Below are 10,847 nucleotides of genomic sequence, written 5' to 3'. Positions count from 1 at the left end.
TAAAAAAAAACCCTTAAACAAAAAAAAAAACACCAAAAAAAAAAAAAAGAAAAAAATGTAAAAAAAAAAAAAAAAAAAAAAAGTGGTGGTTTTGATGTTATGGCTTATATCACTTGCCAGACTGGAATGCATCTTATAGGCAAAAAGCCTCTAATTATGTAGGAGGAGTTTACTGGCAGAACTCTACCAGCATGACAAAACTTTCAAGCATAAATGCGAGCTAAGTGCTTATTTAAACCAGCGTGTCTTCTGACCACTTAACAATGTATAATTTGTTTTCCGAAACCTCCCCTTCCCCAGCCACACGGTGGGTCTGACTCTCACCCAGTTCAAGTCAGCACAAGGATGCCAGCCTTGTGGAGGGAGGATCAGGCCTGATCCTTTAGAGAAGGACTGCATTAATGGGATTCCCCCACCAGCAGAGAGTGGTGTGATGAGACAAGCAACACCCTGGGAAGTACAAAAACATGCGAAAAATTAGTCCTGCCTGTCCTACTCCTACTTACTTGCACATTTATATGACTTTTCACTCTCTCCTGCATAACTCATGCCAGCTCTAACTTCCTCACTAATCGGTGCATGGGTGCAGCTGGGACAAAAGGGATTTAAGAGAAGATGTTATGGGACACCAGGCAGGCTGCGTCCTGCACGGAGCAGGTTCTCCCTCGCCCCATACAGCTGCTGGCTCTGGCTGCCTTACCCAGCTGCAGGAGACTGTTTCCTTGTCTGTGGATGGGCTGCTGTGGCTACACTGCGTCTGTGTGATGCTCTGTGAGGAAGCCTTACCAGCTCGGGTTGTTGATAGCTTGGCTCATTCTTCCAATTCACAGAGCAGGTGTGCCCAGGAAGGCTAGGCAGGAGGTCAAATTTAAAGAGTTACAGCAACTGAGCAGTACTCTACCTGCCTGTTGTACTTCTGACTGTTGACATCACTAATTTAAATAAGTTCTGCCTGTACCCTTTCCACTCTTCCCCTATCCAAAAAGAATCAACATCAACTCAGACATGAAAACACCTATTTTGTACTTCTTCTTGCATTTGGGTTGAAAAGGGCAAAAGAAAAAAAAATAAGAGAGAGAGAAAACTGTAAGATTGCATTCCAGAAATATTTTGAAAATCCACAGGCTTAATGAGAGAAAAGAACTAAATGCATGAATGTTGTCACTGACAAGCCATCTGGAGCATGCAAGTGAAAAATACTTTCAAAATCTTGAAAGTAAATGATCGTGCAAAGGCACGGATAGTCGGCACTTGAGGCAAGAGGTGTTTAATTAGAATGGGAAAAGTCTTTGTTCTAAGTAATTAAAGGCAAAATTCCAGAGTAGATGAGAGAAATCCAAACTCCTTAAACATTTGACAGTTTTAAAGAGGAATCTGCAAGGGTTCAGGCATAAACCCACACAAGGAGAGGCAGAGGAGGAGGCCAGACTGCTAAGGCAGCTCTACTGAGACATTGCAAGGGCTGAGAAGTCAGTCCCTGTCCATGTAGGGTGATTCAAAGCACTCAAGTCAGGCATACAGGCATTCCCAGCAACCACAGAGTAGAATAAGCAGCCTCCAAAGGGTGATGAAAAATCCCACGTGCTCATCAGTGAGCTGCCTTGAATTAGTCAGGCACCTCAGCTTCGGTCCTTGCTCTCAGAGCTGTTAATGGATTTTATATTAGATGGCATCTACTTGACGCAGGACACAAATAATCCTGGCATCAGGGACAAGCAATACAGCCAAAGGAATGATGAGTTCAAGGAGCCTCATGAAACAAAGGAGTTGGAGTATCAGTACTGCCTGTGCTGGACCACCCCTGGATGTTCTGAAATGACTGCAAGCACGTGGGGGATGTCACAAATCTGAGATTCACCAACCAAAGCCTTCATTTGGAGGCTGGTAGGACAACTACAGGCATTAAGATTTTGGAATTTGGCATGGCCAGAAGGAACTGTCTAAGGAGTGAGGCACCCCCATAATTTTGGAAGTCTAATTAAAAAGATGTACATACTACAGTGACTGCTTAACATGACAAGAGGTTTTATATAACATGGTCCAATTTCCTAAGTGAAAAAAACAAACCCTGGAAAAATCCTCATTGTGCTGTGAGCTGAAAATGTTCTTTTTTCTTTTTCATTTGCTCTGGGCACACTAAAGTTAGGTATTGGTAGTATAATCTTTTGATTTCAATTGTTGCCAATAAAATCCACACTTTGCAACAAGTTTAGCTGAATGAATGTAATGACTAAGCTTTGAATAATTTGGGTTCTATTACATTCTTAATAGCATTTTCCAGTTTAGTGCTTTTTCCCTTCTCTGTAATGGTTGCCATTATAAGTTTATAAGCAGATTTCCCAGGAAGAGGATTTCTTATCATCCAGAGCTTTCCTATGGAGACACTCATCAATATTAGCAACCATTTTTTGAATTATACTTATGACACAATTATACAGCTACCAAGTGCCTGGCATTTCGCCTCATTACCAAGATCACGCATGTTTACTGAATTTTATTTTATTGAATTTATGGATATAAGAGAGGACACTGTCAAAAACTATTTTTTCTCAGTGTTGGCCAAGACAAAAGCTTTAAGATTCTATTCCAACTTCTGACCAGCATGTGTGAACAGACTCATCATTTGCTTTGAAGCCTAAACCATTTTCTAGCTACATATTTTAAAAGGGCTTTCCAGAAGTGAAAGTGTGATTACCTAGGACTATGTAGTGCAAGCTAATCATCTAAAGCAGGTACCAAATGGTAAGAAAAATACACAGATGGTTACCAGGAATCTTTCCTTCCTGGTGGAAGAGTTAATTTATACACTAGCAAAGAGAAAGTCATCTCACTATCTCACTGCCCTTGGAAGAAAAAAGACAAATGTTGAGTCTTATCAAAGTACTGCAGCGTGTTTCTGACTCTCAGGAAGGAGTTAAAACTACCCAGTGGTGGCTGAAAGCCTGTTATTAAGATCCCAGCCAATTACAGTTTACTCTGATCAGAAAGTGCTTTTATTTTAAAGGATGAGTACATGAGATTTTAACTCTGTCACACTAACTTTTCTGGTCATTTAATTGGAAAAAAGTTGCTCAAGAAAGTAATTAATTTTTGTGATTCTTGGGGACAATCCCAAAGAAGAAGCTCAGCTTTGAATGAGGGACTTGCACTGCTTAGCTCTGAAACTCAGCTTGTGCAGAGTGTTGTTTACAGAGCACCAAACTCTGCGAGGACCACACCTCGCACAGGTGCCACAACTGCCTGCACTGCAGTACACAGCTAACATCTACAGTGCACAAACAGAAGTGTCCTACCCAGCCCTGCGGTGTTAAACACAGCCAAAGTTCTTGGGGAAAAGTAATAGCTTTTTGCTGGTTTGTTGTTTACAGTGTTAGTTTGGTTTGGCTTGGGGTTTTTTGCTAAGTGTCACTGCTCTCTCTTTTTTTCTCTCTCTCTATGTATCTCAATGCTTTCCTGTTGCCTCAGACTAAGTGTTTTGGTTTCTGAGGCCTCATTCAATGACACAACTGCCTCTGTCCCAGGTACAAACTTTTTTTGGGATCCCTACAGGGGCAGAGGGCTGCAATGCTTGTCACACTTCTGGCTTTGGACTTTACACAAAATGCAGCTCTGTCCTTTTTTCTTTTACCCCTGTGAAAGTCACAGAAGTGTTTGCAAGAAAATGTTTTCTCTTCCACTTGTGATAGAGACTTAGTAGATCAGTTGAAATTGCCTGGATATTCTAAACTTATAAGCATCATCCCACCAGAGATGTGTTCTTGAATGTTAAATTTAGGCTAATTGGAGGCATATCCTTTAATTTAGCAAGCTGAGGTTACTAATACAGATCAAGAGCTAAAAATTAACAGTGGAGCTGATGTATGCTAAATGCCTAAGTGATATCTTAACCTATAATTATACAAGTTCTGTTAATAGTGAATAATTCAAATCTTCAGGGATTTCAATAGTCTAATGGGCTGTAGTTATTTCCAATTTACATTATGGTTGCTAGGTTTCATTAAAATGAGCAAAAGGCTGCATAGCGTAGCAGAAGAAAATTGGTGTTTGAAGTTATCACCCAGAAATCAAAACATGAAATTTAAATTAGAAGGTGTCCAAGCAACACAATGACACCAAAGCCAAGCACTGGTAATGAAAGTAGGAAGACAGGGAGTTTGCAGGGATTATTAAAGGAAGACAGCACTACTAGCAACACACTCCGTAACAGCAATACCTTAAATTCCACTCTACTGTATGTAACGAGTCCAAAACGTATTACAAACCTCCACTAAGCCTTGCTACATTCTTCTGAATTATTTAAATTTTGTTATCACTGATTTGCAGGTGGCAGGCTGAGGCACGATAAGGCACATGGCTTATCTGGAGTCATGGGATGACTCAGTAGGATGTGAGAGCCGCAGCTGGGGGCTGTAGCCTCCCTGCTAGCCCACTGATGGTACAGCCACCCCACACCATCGCTCTGGGGGACAGCTCAGCCAGCCCCCTCCACCAGCAGCCACTGCCAGTTTCAGCCTCATACCACAGTCTCCAGTCTTCAGCCGGGCTGAGACATGTGTCTTTGGGAGGTGTGCTATACACCAGATCACCCAGAGCAACATGGGTTAAAGCTACTGCTTTCCAGAGAGCCAGAGGGAGTTGTTATTCATCTGGATCACTGCAGGCACCTGACTTTCAGTGCAATCCCACAGACACATCAGCACGGTGGCAAGGGTGGCAAATCACAGTGGGGAGGGAGAGCAGGAGCTTGGAATGACCACCTGCAGCCAGTGCTGCCACCAGGGAAAGCACAGTGTGGCCACCACGGCCATGTGTGTGTCTGCAGACCTGGGACACGCTTTTGGGAGACCATGGTGTACAACCCCCAAACACAAATGACAGCTATGGCCTCCTCTGAATCAAGCCCATCCAGGCTTTGAGAGTAAGACCAGGTTTTGCTGACTCAAGGCCTAAACCTGTCAGTGTGACTCACTGCTGTGGTCTCCCCATCTCCTGTTCTTCTGAGCCATACTGTATGCAAGTGAACTATTTTTGGAACAACAGGGTTAAATTAGGTTACTTAATAGATAATAAAAATGCTGCATAATTTAATAGGAATGAGAAGTGTTTGTTACAATTGGGTAGAAGTCAAGCTGTCTGATATATTTTGATATCTAAATTTTACTTTAAATTTCTTTTTAGTTCTTCTGGAGTGTACTTTAAATATAGAGTGTCTCTGCTTCTTATGAGCAGATTAACGACTAAAATAAGTGTTCTTTCCTACCTAAAGATTAGCTATTTCCTTAATGTTTAGTTAGTTGTTCACACTGCTTTTTCAAAATTCAACCTCAAATTCCCCATTTGTATATAATTTCAGTTTCTGAACCTACATTTAAGTATCTGAATTTCTTTAAAAAGACAGAAGTACAGACGGGTTTTGTTTGGTCTTTTTTTAAAAATTTAAACTCTTTGAAGCTCTGCAGTTTCTATGTTAGTGAGTAAGCCATGGGATGAAGAGTTATAATTAAATAGTTATTTCTTTATAAAATAGGTCTTTCCAACAGCTTCTTTTTATTTCATTCTGAATCAAAGTAACCTCTTAGATCTCAGTCTGAAATACACATATCCATTTTGCAACATATTGCTAAATATCTCTAATTTACATAAGAAGCAACAGCAAAATGCCACGTACATTATGTTAGTTAAATTATTATTATTATGTAATTACATAATGGAGAAATAGCAAATTCAAACTCTCAAAATGCTGATCATGAAGTATATTAAATTATAGCATTGCCTCAACTGCAGGACAGGTGTGCTCGGTGGCACACCCTCCATCATGCAGACGATGGGATAAACTGGAGCACTGCACAACTCTTCTTCAGGAAACTGAAGGAGATAGTGCAGGCCTTTGCTGTCTCCTGATCCAGGACTAGAATCCCTTTAGGGCTTATGGCTGTAGGTCTAAGAAGAAGCAATACCTAGTGATTCACAGTAAATACATATTTCACAAAGTTGTCCAGAAAATGCTTTTGTGGGAAGGTTCCCCCTGAAATTGCAGGTAAAAAGCAATCCTTCCCAAGGCTGCTTTTACATGCAGCAGACAACAGGGAGTTAGTCAGCAGGGGCGGGTTTGGCTCAGGAACTTGTGCTGCATCCATCAGTGACTGTGATGTCCAAAGCTCCCGTAGGCTTGCCCTGCAAGGTGTGAGTACTCTTGAGCAAATCAGCCTCCCAGCAGTCCAACAGAACAGTTTACCTCTAAGAATCACACACTTGAATAATTCACTGGCTGGAAAACACTTTCAGATTGATAGATGCCTTGTTACTACAGTCATGTTAAGCAATAACAACACAAATCAATAAAAATCATCAAATAATTAAGAATCTTCAGTCACTTAACACCCACTGCAACTGCCACTAGCAAGAGGTTTGAGGGCTGCTCATAAATCTCTTAGCACATTATAAATTGCCCACAGAGCACTCAGATGCCCCAGCTACGGTGATCTATGCTGCATACACTGCAATCCTGTCCCTGTGCTATTAACTGTAATGGTTTCACATTTAAAAACTGTGTCATGGGAATATGGCTGAGGACACAGCACACTGGAGACACATTAACAAGAAGAGACGTGGACAGTCAGAGCATGCAGGAGACCAGACTGTGACTCACCACATAACCTGGAGGAACTTATTTACCTTCTCATTTTAAGTGTAACCCTCTGTGAGAAATGTGTGTCAAAATTTAATCACTTCATAGTCTGATTATTGATATTTAGAGAGCACTTGGAGATCCCTGGATATAGGTTTTGTCAATCTGTTTTTTCTGCCTTCAGAGCTTTCATTTCTTGTGTCAGGTCCCAGAGTTTAAAGGAGTTCTTTCTAGCTCTCTGCATGCACTTTGTGAAACTGGCTGCTGGTGTCAAATGCCAGCATACTCACAGGGCGTAAACCATCTGGTTTTGCTGAAACTAAATATTCCCATGTTTGCCGAGGAAAATAGATGCAGACACTTTCAGTTCTTGCAGCTGTTTCTTCCTGGGAAACAGTAACAGAAGATTTTTTTCTCTCCAAAGCAGAGTAATAGTAAGCTTGATTGACATTCTGCAAACTGCAGATCTTGCAGGCCCAAATTATTTTCCTTGTTTTGCTTCAGAAGTCCGTCCCCCTTCCTCACTTGGGGAGTAACGCCTCAGTAAGTGTTGTGTATTTCTCACAGTTTGTGGGCAGTAGGACAGGCTGTCAGGGGAATTGAAATTGTATCACATGCTAATAAACATAATTTAAAGAAAATAAAATAAAACAACCCTTCTCACACTTTTAAGTGTGACACAGAGATATGAAGTAACCTGTTGATACATACCCATGGTTATGCCTCACCTTGTCCTTATTTTGCATGCAGCTCCCAGGAGGCTCTCTCCTGCCTTCCAGACTCTCTAACCCACCCGGGAGCTGTCAGAATAGGGCAGGGGGGGTGCTCTTTTTTAAAAAACAAGATTTCAATATAGGTCTTAGTATAGCTATTCTAATTTTTAAAACTGTTTCAGCATTGGTTCTTGACATAAACAATTTGTTTCCCGGGAACATCTAGACCTGCCCTGCCCTGCCTTTAAATATGCATAGAAAGCAATGATGGCATAACTACATTCACAGGAATCAAGGGTCAGTATTAATCTACAAAACAATCTTGTTCTTCAAAAAAATCCTATTGCCAAAGCGTTTGTGTATCAATCAAAGACCTCATGATGTGTTTCAAACAAAAGCTATATCAAGAGAGACAGAACAGCACTACGGGGCATTCACTGGACACAGACCCAGACTTGAGTCCCTGGGCCATTGGGTATTTAATTATTATACCAAGTGTTGCAGTTCCAAGCAGGGATACCAAGAGAACCAGTATGGATGTAGCAGTTCAGAGAAGAGTTCTTCACATCCTTGCCTCCAAATGCAATCCACTGGCTACTTTGGGACTCTCCTCCTTAATTTCTCAGGAAGGTTGACAAAGTCTTGGTTTTAGCTCAGTGTAGAAGAATGATTATTTTATTTGTACATCTTAAAAGATTATAACCAAAACCAGCTATTTACCCAGTTTTAGTGCAAATACTGAGAAACAAAAGAGGGTCATAAAGTACTGCATGGTGGGATCTGTTAGTTTTTCTTCTTCTATCTCTTAATCTACACTTTTTGGGCAAAACAGGGATAATTTATCTGCAGATTTTGTTTATTTTGAGATTACCTTGATACAGTTTCTTGCCGTTTCTGACTAAAGAGACAGGATCTATAAATATTTGTAAACAAACTCTCCTAAGAAAATACACTGTCGATTTGGAGATTTGGATCACTAATTTCTGTTTCAAGCAAGAAGCTGGAAAAGGGCGCTGAGGAGGCAGCAGTGGTTTAGCTGTTGCCACTCAGGGAGGATATGCTCCTAATTACACACAGGAAAACTAACCACATGGCTCCTACTGGCCTCTCCCTCCCATCCACATAAGAGCTGCAGTTAGCCCTGAGTTACAGTTTGCCAACGTGATAAAGTACATTAGAAACGAGCAGTAGTGATGGGATAATGCTGTAAAATACTACCATGTACTGTCTACCCAGGTAACTGATGACACACCTAGGAGGGCAATGGTTTTTGAAAGTTACAATGACATCGTAAATAACATAAAAGTGTATGTAGTGCACTAAGTTTAAAATGCAGAGAGTAGCAAAAGTTCTGTCTGAACCAACATAAGGTTACCAGGAAAGAGTAGGTAACAGCAGAGATGCTGAGTCAGTGCTCTGTAGCTGGGGAAGCAACTCTCAAATTCGCAGTAGCCTAAGTGAGAACTCAGGTCTACACAGTCACAGTTTAGGGAATGACATTTGCTAACACATAGTTGTTTTGCCATTTTTCTTTGGAAATTTCTGATCTGACAGACTGAACAGAAGAGCAGTACAAATCAAAGGACCTTGAAACAGCATGTGGATAAGGAGAGGGAAGTTGACACAATGGGGTATTTAGGGTATTTACTGAGACCAAGTAGGGGAAGGTTAGGAGCAAAGCCATCTTGGTGGACATGAGAGGAATTTTCAAAATAACTGTAAGACAAGTTAGAAAGGTGAGCATTATTAATGAGATTTTGACAAAGCATCAGTCCAGTTCCCCCTTGTACTTGAATCACCAGTTAGCTGTCTTTGGCCTGTATCTGTGCATAGTACAATGCCAAAAATTACTGACCATCTACCCTTGACCAAAGAAAATGCATTCATTCCACATTAACTATTTCTTTCTGTATGGCAGAAGACAATGAGCCTCATTCTCTGATCTTTTAATTCTGTTTACTGTACTTGGATTATGCCAATGGGACACGTCAAGTTTTAACCCACTGAGGGAGAAACACACACATTTGTGTCCCTGCTCAAGCTACAAAGGAAGGGGGGTGCAAACTTTACAGGCTTATGCAGCACAGTGAGGTGACCTTCCACCCTCTTGACAACCCAGGTACAGCTGGGCAGTAACTGTCACCCAGCCACGTTCCCAATAAAACAAGGCACTGGCATAGAATCTACATGGAAAGAAGCGAGCTATTTTTTGCAGCTAGTTCTTTTTCATAGCACCTCTGCTTATTAAATTATTTTGTTGTTATGATACGCTGCTGAATTGTTTCTGGAACATGCTGACATGCCTAGTAAAAACAGTTGTTAGGGGATTAGGTTTTGCTCAGTGTACCTGAAAGTGTATCGTTCTGTGGCACTTGGGAAGATGTATTAATTATATTTTTATGCCACAGTGAAAGATAATTTCATATCCCCGTTTAATTGTCAATGCAGAATGTTCTGCGATAATGTATTATTATGTCTGAACCTGATGTTTTGATGGCTTAAAATAACCTTCAGGGCAGTTCGGTTGTGTGAAACAAAACTGGGACAATTCCTAAAAGCTCAAGAGGGACTGCAGATCTATTAGTTTTGGCAGCAATAAAGTAGTTGGGATAAGGATGAACTTTTAAAAAGTGGAATAATTATTTTTCCTAGTTTAATGAAAAATGAAACAAAAACATTTTAGGATCTTTTTATTTAGATTTCCACTACCACTAGCAGAATTTGAAAAACAAGAAAGGATAGCTGTATGTGCTTTTAGCAGGTGAGTTGAAGTTATATTTCCATATATCCTGCCCACCTGTGTAGGCATTTCAAAAGAGTGTTCTTTCACCTGACTGTCTGGACACCTAGCATCATCTGATACCTAATCATGGCCCCACCTTGTCCTAATTGCTTTTGTTTTGCTCATACTCATTTTCTTCTAATCAAGAGATAAAAAACTGGGTTTCGACATTATATAAGGTGGCAGGACTTTGCTGGCTTAGACGGACTGATGGAAAAATTCAAGTTCAAGCTCACAGAGATAAGTTTCTACATCAACGTCTATATTTAGGCATATAAAGGAGAGGTCTGTTTTTTCTAGAACATCTGCACTTTGTTACTTTGTCAACATACATGTATTTATCTGCTCTCCGAGTTCACAGTGGGCTTTCACCACCTACATTTTAAAGCACTTCTCTGTCCATCCAAGGCAAGCATCTGTTGACAGAAGTATGTAAACATGTCTTCAGAGAGCTCATCTCAAAAAAAAAAAAAACAACTTCCAGAAATCACCAAAAAAGTACTCTTAGCAGGTCCAGCCGCAGTGAAACAGGACCCACGGAGTTTTCTCTGGCAACTGCATTAGAAGAGCACTCTAAAGAGCACGACTCGTCATTCCAGTTATGACAGATTTTTTTTTAATCTTTAATAAACGGCGAGATCTCACAGGTGCGGTGCCAGCAGGCGCAGGGGTGACCCTCGGGTGACGCGGAGGCTCCCGGCACTCGCTTTCCTGCGGCCCGCCC

General features: G+C 41.0%; 1 protein-coding gene and 1 long non-coding RNA gene across 3 annotated transcripts in view; one reads left to right on the top strand and one right to left on the bottom strand.

Moving 5' to 3' along the window:
* Positions 1-4,304, bottom strand: part of LOC108449226 — an 18,002-nt gene extending 13,698 nt beyond the window's left edge. Inside the window, exons 1-2 of the long non-coding RNA XR_001865351.1 lie at positions 4,214-4,304; positions 325-450 (exon numbers count right to left, since the gene is read on the bottom strand). This is a non-coding gene — a long non-coding RNA (uncharacterized LOC108449226). The remainder of the gene's footprint in view (positions 1-324; positions 451-4,213) is intronic.
* The window catches only part of PPP1CB (protein phosphatase 1 catalytic subunit beta), a 55,163-nt gene that overhangs the window by 13,042 nt on the left and 31,274 nt on the right, over positions 1-10,847 (top strand). Inside the window, exons 1-2 of one of the 2 annotated variants that reach the window (XM_017744833.1) lie at positions 6,890-6,895; positions 7,968-7,971. The exons of the other annotated variant lie outside the window; for it this stretch is intronic. The gene's annotated coding sequence lies outside the window, so the exon portion shown is untranslated. Of the gene's footprint in view, positions 1-6,889; positions 6,896-7,967; positions 7,972-10,847 lie in introns of those variants that run through there. 2 annotated transcript variants of the gene reach the window in all.

Source organism: Corvus brachyrhynchos, unplaced genomic scaffold (genome assembly GCF_000691975.1).
Source record: "Corvus brachyrhynchos isolate BGI_N302 unplaced genomic scaffold, ASM69197v1 scaffold258, whole genome shotgun sequence".
Lineage (NCBI taxonomy): Eukaryota > Metazoa > Chordata > Aves > Passeriformes > Corvidae > Corvus > Corvus brachyrhynchos.
The sequence above is the reverse complement of the archived record's forward strand: the minus strand, read 5'-3'. Positions and strand labels throughout refer to the sequence as shown.